Source organism: Nannospalax galili, unplaced genomic scaffold (genome assembly GCF_000622305.1).
Source record: "Nannospalax galili isolate Female #2095 unplaced genomic scaffold, S.galili_v1.0 scaffold443, whole genome shotgun sequence".
In the NCBI taxonomy this organism is placed as follows: Eukaryota; Metazoa; Chordata; class Mammalia; order Rodentia; family Spalacidae; genus Nannospalax; species Nannospalax galili.
This window is the reverse complement of record NW_008352479.1, coordinates 1,147,181-1,159,684: the sequence shown is the minus strand read 5'-3', so window position 1 is coordinate 1,159,684 and position 12,504 is coordinate 1,147,181. Positions and strand designations below refer to the sequence as shown.

General features: G+C 48.0%; 1 pseudogene; it reads left to right on the top strand.

Moving 5' to 3' along the window:
* The first annotated feature begins 10,462 nt into the window (after positions 1–10,462).
* LOC115067061 lies at positions 10,463–10,558 on the top strand (annotated as a pseudogene).
* The last annotated feature ends 1,946 nt before the right edge of the window (positions 10,559–12,504 follow it).

Genomic DNA, 12,504 nt, shown 5'->3' with positions numbered 1-12,504 from the left:
ATAAAAATAAGTTTTAATAAACTTAATTCTTTTCAGTATTTTTTTAAATCTCTTTAATGGCAAGAGGGTGTTTCAGGAACCATTTGTATGTTTTCTTCCAAATCCAGCTGACTCCAGCTCCAGCACACATTTCCACAGGAATAGTGTTGTCACTACATGAGAAGCTACTGCAGCTCAACCCCCTAACCCTGCCTCTCAGTGTTTTGATGTGGGCTTACACATGTGCACATTAATACACATGTATGCATGCCTATGTATATACACATGCATACACTGAGGCTAGGACATAGTGCCGGCTGTGCCCAGGCCCCCAGGTGTGCAGGCAGACTGTTCAAGAGACAAACATGCTCACAGCTCTGTAGGAAGGAAGAACTACACCACAGGAACCCGGAGATGACAGATAAAGGTGTGTGTGTGTGTGTGTGTGTGTGTGTGTGTTGGTTACTTTTCTCTTGCTATGACAAAACATCATGACCAAAGACAACTCATGAAAAAAGGTCTTTATTGGGTTTATGGTTTCAGAGGGACAAGAGTTCATCATAGTGGGAAGGCATGACAACAGACAGTCATCGTGGCTGGAGCAGGAAGCTGAGCGCTCACATCTTCAAGCATGTGCAAGAAACAGAGAGAGATACAGAGACAGAAACAGAGAGAAACTGGAAGTGGGGCTAGGCTATAAACCCTCAAAGCCTGTCCCCAGTGACCTGCTTCCTCTAGTAATACCACACCTCCTAAAGATTTCAAGACCTCCCAAACAGCACTATCAACTGACCAAGTGTTCCCATGTGCGTGTGTGTGTGTGTGTATGTGTGTGTGTGTCTGTGTGTATCTGTGTGTGTGTGTGTGTGTCTGTGTGTGTGTATGCATGTGGAGGCCATCAGTCAACCTGTCATTCCTTAGGCACTATTCACTTTTTTTTGAGACAGATTCACTCACTGGGTCTTAGAGCTTGCCAATTTGGCCAGGCTGACTAGCTATCAAGGCCCTGGGGTCTTCCTGTCTCTACTTCCCCAGTGCTGATTACAAACATATGATACCTTGCCCAGTTTTTTGTTTGTTTTAACATTAGCTCTGGGGAGTCAAACTTGGGTCCTCATGCTTGCAAGGCAAACACTCAACCAGCCTAGCCATCTCCCCAGCCCAGGGACAGACTTTGACTAAATACCTCTGCCAAGAACCTGAAGCAATGCGAGAGTGGTCCAGTCCGTGGGACTCAAGGGAGGAAGCAGCACGTACAAATGCAAGGAGAGCGAGACCCATCCATACCGTGGTGCTGCAGGATCTATGCGTTGCTTCACACCGAGGCCCATTTAATTATTTATAAACATCACACCAGCTCCTGTCTACAAAGAATCTTTTCCTCCCAGGGAAATTACATTTATTAGACAGCAATAGCTTTCTTTCCCCTGTGCCTTATTAAACAAAGACACATGCAATTACCAAGCAGCTTCTGCTCGCTCGCTTGTTCATTCAGCAAACATGTACTGGATCCTTACTGTGTGCCAGGCACTGAAGACACCGTGGGGAATGTGGCAGGTGGAGGCCCTACCCAACTGCTTTTTCTTGCCTGTAGGTATGTAAATGCATGTTCACATATATGTGGGTGCCCATGTGTGGGTGTGTATACATATATGTGCATATGCATGAAGAGGCCAGAGGTTGATGTCAGATGTCTTCCTCGGTTGCTCCCTACCTTATATATTGAGACAGGGTCGCTCAGTTGAACCCAGAGTTTACTGACTGAGCTAGGCTAGCTAGCAAGCTTGCTCCAGGGATCCCATCTCCACCTCCTGCACACTACTACTATAGGCATTCGCATGGGTGTTGGGATCCAAACACTGTCCTCGTGCTTGTTCTGCAAGTGCTTTACCCACTGAGCCATCTCTCCATCCCCTGCCTCCCATTCTTACCAGGGAGGCAGATGTTAACCAAATGACGACAAGCATAGAAATACAACTTGAAAGGGGGACTGAGGAGGCTTTGAGAGGAAGAGACAGCATTTGCATGAGGTGAGGTTTCAGGGACAACGTCTCCTGAACAGACACCTGAGACGGGGCCAGAAGCTCCAAATGTGTGTCCACTAACTCAGCAATTTCCTCAAAAAGGTGAAAAGGAAGTTAATAAGGCCTGTGAGTCAGCTCTGTGCAAGGGACAAGACTGGACCTTCTGCCTGCCCTGCCTCAGCAGCTCCTCCCCCCCATCACTTCCAGGAAGGTAGCATGTTCCCTGGGACTTTTTTTTTCCCTTTTTGGGGTGTGCATGTGTGTGTGTGTGTGTGTGTGTGTGTGTGTGTGTGTGTGACCTGGAAGTGCTTGTGCACATGTGCAAATGCATGTGTCAGGCAGAGGTCAATATCAGATGTCATTCCTCAGGAATTTTCCATCTTGTTTGTCATTTGAGACAAGATCTCTCACTGGCCTCCTCGCCCATTTGGCTTAGGCTGACTGGCCAGCAAGCCCCCAGGATCCGCCTGTCTCTCTTTGCTCAGAGGTAGAATTGCAAGCCTGTGCCACTAGGCCTGGCTTTTTATGTGGGTTCTGGGGATCATACTCAGGTCCTCATGCTTGCATGGCAGTAACTTTGCCGACCAAGCCACCTCCCCACTCCTGCTCCCCAGTTTTTACATATTAGAAACCAAGGCTCCAAAAAATCAGAAGTCAAACATGGACCAAGAGTTCTGAGCAGCTTGTGACAGCAAGGATACAGGCTGGAGCGTGGTTCAGTGGTAGTCTAAGTGCTTGCCTGGCAATTGTAAGGACCTGGGTTCAATCCCCAGCACTGAAAAAAAGAAGACAGCAGGGACGTTAGAAGTTCCTCTCCAGCAAGTGGGCGGCACTATGATGCTCCAGCACCTGCTGGGAAGAAGACTGATCCCCAGGTGACTAACAGGTGCATATGAAGAAACCACAACCCAGACAGATGCTGACAAGATGGCTCAGCTGGCGAAGGTCTTGCTGATGACCTGAGTCCTATACTAGGTAAGAAAGAACCAACTCCTGCAACTCCTGTGACTTCACTCGGTGTGACCCCTTGTGCTGAATCCTGTGTGGGCTCCATCTTTCCTGGCAGGCCTCTCAACCTCTCATAAAAAAGAAACGTGTGACCTATTTTAAAATTCCTCCGGGGAAAGAGTCAGTATGTTGCCTTGGCAACCAATCTGGCCTTTTACCGAAGTCATACTTGGTTCTGCCTTGGTTCTACCCCACTTCTGTTCGATGTCATTCAAAGCTCATGTACTGGGCTCCCAGGGATGGAGGAACAGACAGAAAGATTTCCTCAGAGCCACACACCCCAACATGGGCCCCTGTTCCAGACAGCTTGCAGAATGGAGAAAGACTAGGAAAGCGGCAGTAGGTAACGAGGAAGAGATGAGTGAGTTAGAGACGCAGGAGAACCTTCCCTCCCAGAAGTGAAGGTTCTGGCCTGAGGCCCAAGCAGCCCCTGGACTTGCTAATTTGTACTGGGCAGTTGTGCCTTTGTGAACACCATCCCTTACTTCCCCTCTACTGACCACCTTCACTCTCTAACCACCAGCTTTAGGAGTCTGCCTCCCTCACCGACCAGCCTCTCACTCTTCATGATGTCCTCCTGCCCTAACTGTGTGGCATCCTGTCGGCTGTGCTCAATGCCAGCAGCCGGTGCCCCTGATGAAGTTTCCTCATCAGCCACGGTAGTCACACGCTCTGCAGACTTCAAAGGGAGTTCCAAGCCTCCTTTCTCCTCCAATAGTTAAGCACATCCACCCCCACTTCTTCATTTTCCCAGTCAAAGAGAGTACCTGACATCAGTGCCCACAGAGACTTTAAGAGGACCCCCACAAGATGAAGCTCTCCTAGCCTGGTCCCGTCTAATATCTGGGAGGAAGATCTTTGATAAGCAAAGATTGACACATGACTTCCCAGGGTTATTTGACTACATATGACAGGAGGAGAGGCCAGCTGGCTTAAACACAATAAAGGGAAAAAGGAAACAAGGGCTCATCTAACTGGAAAGACAAAGCCGTCTCCATCTTGCAGCATCATTTCTCCGTGTTGACGTCATTCTCTGAAGACCCCTCCACACGGTGGCAAAGGTAACCCACAGCACCAATGTCTGCTCTGCAAGGGTGGTAACTCTAACAAGAGAAACCTCACCTTCCCTAGACCAAGTCTAACCAAGGTCCAGGACTGAGTCTCCTGAGTTCAGCCCTGAACCATCCCCTCGCCAAGCCTGTGTCCAGTGTCTGTTCCCTGAAACCAAGCAGTGGAGTCACCCTCAGAGACTATCCAACCTGCAGGGGAGGGGGAACCCTGTGAACTGCAGAGCAGGAGGCACCTGTGAGGGCTAATCTTAACTTTCAACTTGTTGGATCTGGAATCAACTAAGAGACGTGCCTCTGGGTGGGCTTCGGAGGGCACTTTCGGGAAGGATTAAATGAAGATCCTCCCCTACAGTGGTAGGTACAGTCTGGAGGCAGCCCTGGTACAAAGAGACCCCAAAGTGAAACAGTGCTGCTTGGTAAGGGCATCTCCTGTTGTTGCTGCTGCATCCATCCTTCATGACATCAGAGCCCAGTTCCTTCAAGTTTCTAATGTGAACTAAAGATTAGCAGCTTTCCAGGAATCCTCCAGGCCTTCAGGGCCAGATTGGGACTGATGGGGCATCCAGTCCTATGGACTGAGCAGCCACCAGGTTCTCAGCGTGCAGACAGCCATTGTTGGACTACGCAGTGTATCCTGTAAGCCAATCTATTAAACCCCAGTTTGTGGTACATATTAATTCTGTGGGTTGTGTTCCACCACAGAAGACTGAGTAACACACACTACTAATACCAAAGCAAAGTGCCACATCACACAGTAGTGTGGAAGCTGAGCTGGCAAGCTGGTGTTCAGAGGCACTCTGCAGTCTCTCTGGTCATTCTTCCCCTCATCCTAAAGAGCAGGACACAGAGGTAGATGCTTCTCTCCCACCCTCTACCCCAAGCATCCTTACCACTGAAGGAGTGGGCAGGGCTAAAGGAAAACCCACATTGAATAAAAAAAACGTGAGTCAACTAAACTTGGTGCGGACCCTAAGCTTACAAAGAGGAATGAATGGGGCTCCATTCCTCTCTTGGAAACCACTCTCCACTGTCTTCTACCCTGAGACCCTTCTCACCAGCTGCTGTTGCCAGCTGAACCTCGCATCCATCAGAATATGTTCCTTAATGATATGTCTGTATGTTAAAAAACAAATAAATAGTGCTGCTTATCACCCCACCTGCACAAGGGGACCTGGATGAGCCAGCTGGTGTGGAGTAGTCTCTAAGCGACCTGTGGAGGCTGAGGCCTGACTTAACAGCTGCAAGCAGGGGCACAAAATACAATAAAGCCCACACAAACCCAGTGTGGAGCTAATTCTGATTGGACTGTTCATGAAGGCTGCACAGGGTCTCCTGGGAGGTCAATTCCACCTTAGGCTGATAGAAGAGCAGGCCTTCCTACTATTGGACTTCATAACTGGGCTTCTGGAAGGCTCTCATAGGTACTTTGTCCCAGGGAGATCTGGCACTGTTAACTTGTAATGACAGAGATGATGATGGTCAGAGCAGCTGGGTGGAGCTCTGTGAGCAGCTCTGGGAGATGGAGAAGAGGGAAAGGTGCACCTCGTTCTCTACACTGTCCTCAGCCCAGTAGGGTATGCTTGACTCAGAGAGGGGTGGGCACTCTGCCTAGGGCTAGCCTTGGAGGGCACAAAGAGGGGACAGCTGCAAGCTGGCAGAGTGAAGAAGGGTGTGACAGTTGCATCTGGCTGCAGAACTCATCCTGCTTGTGATTCTGGAAGCATCATTTAACCTCCCGTTGTCTAGTGTCCTTGTTTTGCAAGGGAAGAGAGCAGAGGGATCGTGAGGGATTGTGGCAGGTAGATGAGGAAATGATTGCACAGCTCCTGTTCCTACAGGTCTTTGGAAAACACCCGCTTGTTCTCTTTCCTCCAAATGCCTTCCCATGCTGCCCTGCGGCCTCTTCTGTTTCCTCTCCCTGGTTTAAGTTCATGTGTCTGTCAACTGCAATCCATCCTGACACCTTGGGCTATAGATAAGAAGCTAGACGGGTCCGGCTCCTGAGGTGCTCCCAGCATCTGGAGCATAGAGGAGACCAGATATGGCAGATGGCAATCCCAGGAAAGGGCAAGGGCACTGGGGAGAGAGCTACAGGATGTGTGTATGGTGCCAGGACCAATAGAGGACAGGGAGGATGTTGGGAGGACGATGTGATGGGGTGGGCAGGATCCAGGAGGAGTTGAAGGTGGGAATTCTAAATTATAATAGAAAAGGCCAAAGTTGGGAAACAGCTCAAGTGTTCATGAATAAAACAATGGGTAAATCAACTGTGTAGCAGACAAGGCAGCACAGGTCACTGGGAGCCTCCCTTGGGGCTTTGGCTTACAGAAAAGACAATGTCTACACATATAAATAATCATTGCATAAATGGTGTGCAAAGTGGCTTACAAATATAGGATTTATTTTGTTATTATTGCTGAACAAAACAGAGAATGATAAAGGATAGGTGATGGAAACAAAAACAAAAAAACCCAGTGTTGGCTGTCAGCTCTTAAGCCTGCATAAATTTCACATCTCCCTGGATCAAGGTGCCATTTCTCTCACCTATTACAAGCAAGAAATAGTAAAGACAGTAAATAATGACCCATCCCCTCCCCTACCTCCTCCCGCCCCAATCAAGAATTTACTTTCTGCTCTTAACTTTTAGAAATAGCACCACTCAGTGGTGATATAGGCCTATAATCTCAGCTACTCAGAGCTAAAGCAAGGCGGCAAGTTCAAAGCCTGCAGGGGATATAGACTGAGTTCAAAGCCATCCTGGGCAACTTAATGAGACCCCACCTCAAAATAAAAGGTGAAGTGGAGACGTAACTCAGTAGTAGAGTGTTCACCTAGCAAGCATGAGGACTTAGGGTGGATCCTGGTACTGTGACGGAAGGAGGAGGGGGAAGAAGAGGAAGAGGAAGAGGAGGGGGGAGGGAAAGGAAGAGGGCAAAAGTGGATTCTCCCTTAAAACATCTTTTAGGGCTGAAGAGATGGCTCAGCAGTTAAGAGCACTGGTTGCTCTTACAGAGGACCCAGGTTTAATTCCCAGCATCCACATGGCAGCTAACAACCATCTTTGACTCCAGTTCCAGGGGATCTGATGCCTTATGACCACCGGCATTGCATGACCACATGGATGCACTTAATACATGCAGGCAATACACTCATACACATAAAATAAAAATAATAATTTTTTAAAAACACATCTTTTAGGAGCTAGAGAGTTGGCTCAGGGGTTAAGAGCACTGGCTGCTCTTGCAGAGGAATCAGGTTCAATTCCCATCACCCACATGGCAACAACCATCCATAATTCCAGTTCTAGGGGAATCCTACACTCTCTTCTGACCTCCATGGGCATTGCACGACACAGGTTCACTTACATACATGCAGGCAATACATTCATACACATAAAAATAATAAAATATTTTTAAATAAACATCGTTGAGGTCTTCAAAAGTCATGTTTTAGAAGAAAGGTGAAAAGAATAGAAACTGTGGAGAAAAGCCTTTAAATATTTAGAATATTTGAAGAGGCATTGTGTCAAAGAAGATGTACTTTTTTTTATTTCAGCACTAGAGATTGAACCCAGGACCTGACTCATGCATGCTAGGCAGGTGCTCTACCACTGAGCTACAACCCCAGAAATACATTTCTTGTCCCCATTTTACAGATGAGAAAGCTAGAGGAAAATCACTTGTTCAAAGCCACAAACGGTAAAGACTGACAGAGATTTGAGGTTGAGCAGCCTGCCCACAGTTGGCTTTTCCTTGGCCCTCCAGGGACACAATGGGACACAAGAGAAATGAAGAGATTGCGCATGCAGGTGTTCTGGGAGCTGAATCTGGGTGCTTAGGGAACGGCTGGTATCAGGGAGAACTTCCTGGAAGAGCTTCCAGGTACTTTAATTGCTGATTCAATTTGACTCTTTACAGATGGAAAGGCTTTTATTATTATTATTAATTTTTATTTTATGTGTATGAGTGTATTGCCTGCAATGTGTAAGTGCACCCATGTGGGTACAATACCTACAAAGTCAGAGGAGGACGTTGGATCCCCTAGAACTGGTGTTATGGACAGTTGTTAGCGGCCGTGTGGGTGTTGGGATTCAAATCCCATTTTCTGCAAGAGCAGCCACTGCGCTCAACTGCCGAGTCATCCATCCCTCCAGTCTGAAAAGCTTTTATTTTCGGTTTTCTTTCTTTTTTTTCAAGGTCAGTTCAGACAAATCCAGGTGAATTTGTAGCATCTCATTCTTCTGTGGCTACTAACTCTTATCTCGTCCTCAGAGGCCATTTTACTTCTCTTGTGTGGCGAGGGTTTTGGACATAACCCCGGCACATGGGACCGCTACAAGGTTGTAAGTGGGCTGCCTACGCCTTCTCCTCTGCTTCCCAGACCTTGACACCCAGTGTCACATCAGCAATCAGAGAGTGATGGGGGTGGGGGTGCTAGACAGAGATCCAAGGAGAGACAGGCACAGACACAGAGAGACAGACACAGCCAGACACAGAGACAGATACAGACGCATAGAGAGACAACGGGGCAGGGAGGGCGCGGGGGGGGAGAAGACAGAGACTGTGTGTGGTGGAAAGTAGGCAGGAAGGGAGACCAAGGCCTGGGAGCCCATCTCTCCCAGAGCCTGGAGCATCCATCCTGTGTGCACACACAACCAAAGCTCCCTGGCCCTTTGATCGGGACCCCTTGCTGTGCCTTGTTCCTGAGATTTTTTAAATTCTCTTTCATTTTATTGAGCGGCTTCACTCCCCACCTCCCATCCCTGAATCAAGGCTTAGGATTATTGGGTCTTTTTTCGCATTGATTTGTTTTTCTGACCTTTGTAGTAGATGCAGAAATATATGGATAGAACAAGAAAAGAAGGAAGAAAGGGAAGGGGCAGGAGTCAGCAGCCTCCCTGTGGAAGGGAGGGCACATGGGAAGAGTCTTGGGCCCAGTCACAGTTCACACACACACACACACACACACACACACACAAAGAAGTGAAATGACAGCCAACTGGTGCCCTGGAAGGGAAGTTGAGCTGGTTTTGTTTTTTAAAAGGCACCTGGTTTGCAGGGACTGGTCACTGATGAATAGGGTGAGGCCACCCCCTCAAGGACCAGGAACAAAGAGCTCTCTTTCTTCCCTCCCTCTGAGCCCAGATTTGCATTAAACCCCACGTCTTCAAGTCAACCACCTTGGCACATCCTCTGTTGTTGGCATCAAACACGAAGGAAGAAACAAGCTTTTGTGCCACTGCCCAGTCCTGGGGGAGGAGTCTCATTGTATTGCAGGATACTGAGTGGGCAAGACTTTTCCAGTCTCCCCCAAGCCAGGAAACCAGAACCCTCCACTGAGGCACCAATGGCAAGACAGTGTTGGGTATGAGAGGTGAGTCCTCCCAAAACAAGTGAGTGCTCTTCCCATCTCAAAGCCAAGTGAGACATGTCCAAGAATCGGCACTTAAGACCTTAGGGGCCGGGTGTGGTGGTGTGGTGGTGTGGTGCTGTGGTGGTGTGGTGGTGTGGTGGTGTGGTGCTGTGGTGGTGTGGTGCTGTGGTGCTGTGGTGGTGTGGTGGTGTGGTGGTGTGGTGGTGCACTCCTTTAATCCCAGCACTCCTTGGCAGAGTCAGGCACATCTCTGTGAGCTTGAGACCTGCCTGCTCTACACACGGAGCTCCAGGCCAGTCACTGTTGCTTAGTAAGACCCTGTGTTGGTTACTTTTCTGTCGCTGTAATAAAACACTGTGACCAAGGCAGCATATAGAAGGAATAGTTTATTTGAGCTTACACTTCCAGAGGGTCCATAATGGCAGGGAAGGCATGGCAGCAGAGGTGGCCAGGGCAGAAAGCCAAGAAATCACATCTTCAAGTAGGCACAGGATACAGAGAAAGACTGGAAATCTGGCAAGGTTTAAGAACTCTCAAAGCCCCCCTGCCCCCATGCAGTGATGTGCTTCCTCTAGCCTCCAGAAAGGTCACACCTCCTAAAGGTTCCATGACCCTTCCCAAACAGCGCCACAAACTGGCGACCAGGTATCCAAAAACTTGGAGCCTATGAGGGACATTCTCATTCAAACCACCACAGGTCGTGTCTCAAAAAACAACAGAAAAATACCTTAGGGGTTTCAAACCCAGATGTGGTTATGCATGCCTATAATCCTAGCATTCAAGAGGCTGAGGCAGGAGGATTGACAGTTCAAGGTCAATCTCAAAAAAAAAAACAAAAAAACCTCTGAGAATCCCATAAGACACATAACCTGGTCTCTAGACCCCCAGGGATGCCATGTGTCTATCTGAGCAGGGAATGTGGTTATCAGGGGAGAGCCCAGCATAGCCCATGTTCCCATTGTATGGGTAGGCCAATGATGGGAGACCCAGGAAGGACAAGAGGACATGACCGAGCTTAAGTGTGATGATTTGTTGTTCACATAGTTGCGTGACATGTGCCTCCCATAAACCTTGTTTCCATGTCAGCGTATTACCCATCTGACCTGCTAACAAAGAGGGGGTGGACATGATGAAAAATTGTTACTTTCACCTATCTTTGCTATAATCTACCCAACTAGGCTGCCCACCAAGCAAAAGGGGGATGTGGGGGAGAATCCAGTAGGGAAGGCTGAGTGGAGTTGGAGGAGGTCAACATCCAACAGGAAGTTACCACAGGGACCTTAAAGGGCCTAGACATGTACCTTACAGGGATGTCTAGCCTACAAATTCCTGTCACAGAGGGTGTTAACACCCATCCAGTACTGGATCACAGGGCTCCAAAAAACACAAACACCCAATTAAGGGAACATCACATATAGTCACGGTTACAGACCAAGAGGTCTGCTGCACCTTCCTTCTTCCAGAGGCAGCATCCTAAAGGAACAACTCTGAAGAGGGAACAGGTACTCCAAGGTTGCTGGAGGACGAATGAATACAAATGAGATTTCATTTGAGTGTGAGAGTTTTCATTCCCTCCCCGTATCCTCTCAGCTCACCATTTAGATATAGGGAGGCCTGTCTTCCACCTATTAACCCCACATCTCTTTGTCTATAGGCTTTCCCTGGCCATGGAAGCACTTGATACCACAAAGAAAGACTGGAAATGAATACCCTTGCAAGCATCCCTCATCCTCATATGGGTATGAGAATATAAATACCCCTAGCTCCTGCATTTGGGTAGGATAAGTCCAGTCCCTTGTTTTACACCACATTAGTAGTCTTTTGCTGCATAACGGTTTGCCCCCAAAATGTTACAGTTTAGTATAACAATATTTATTATATCACAGCTTTTGTGGTCTAAGAATTCAGGAGCAACTTAACTAGGAAGTTCCGACTGGGCACTTACTGTAGATAAGGTATCATCAGACTGTGGTCAGCCAAAGGCTGAACTGGGCCTGGGGGATCTGTTTTCAAGATGGCACATTCATGTGCATGGTGTTAGCAGGAGGCCTCAATTCATCCCCATGTAGACATTTTATACAACTCATAAGTACCCCCATGATCTGTGGCTGGCTTCCTTAGGGCAAATACTCCAAGAGAAGGAGAGATCAAAGTGGGAATAGGAAACCATATTATGACCTAACTTCAAAAGCCAAATGCTATGTTATATATCTATTGCAGCATAACAAATTATTCCAAGACCTGGCGACTTTAAAAAATCACTAACTGCCCCTACCATGTGTGAGCCAGCCTGGAGCAGACCTGGCAAGGCAGCTTCTCTAGCCCATACCCCTCCCAGCCACTCCTCAGCACCAAGAGGCCTCTCCAGCCAACCTACCACACACAGCCTAGTCTAGCATGGACCCAATAAGTCAGCTTTCAACCCAGATCAACCCTGACCACTCCTTAGCCCCAGGAGCCATTTCCAGCTGACTTACCACACATGGCCTGGGTCAATGCAGACCTGGTAAGGCATGACCTTCACCCCGACTTGTCTCTGCCAAGTCAATCAATTTACGGCCCACTCCTAGGCTCTGGCTTAGTGGACTGAAAACACATAGTAAAGGACACAATCAACACCCTAACTCCAGATGCCTGGGTCTTATTGGAAAAACACAAGCAATACCAGAAACAAAACAAGATACTGTGCCTTCCCCTACCAACATCACGAATCCCACAAGGACAGCCCCCAGTCCCCAGGGAGAACAACCTAGATGAAATTCAGGGCATGGAATTCAAAAGAACTGTTTAAACACGATAAAAGAGTTCAAAGAAGACACAAATACCTGAATGAACTGAAAGAGAACAGGGATAAAATAATTGAAGCTCAAGAAAACACAAACAAACTGATGAAGACATAAGGAAATCAATTCAGGGTATGAAAATAGAGTTCAATAAAGATATAGAAATACTTGCTTGCTCTGACTCTGCAGTCCACAGCACACTCAGCTCGTCTCGCAGACCCAGGCGAGCTCCATTCCACACCTACTGCTGTCCTTGGTGGTCATCCC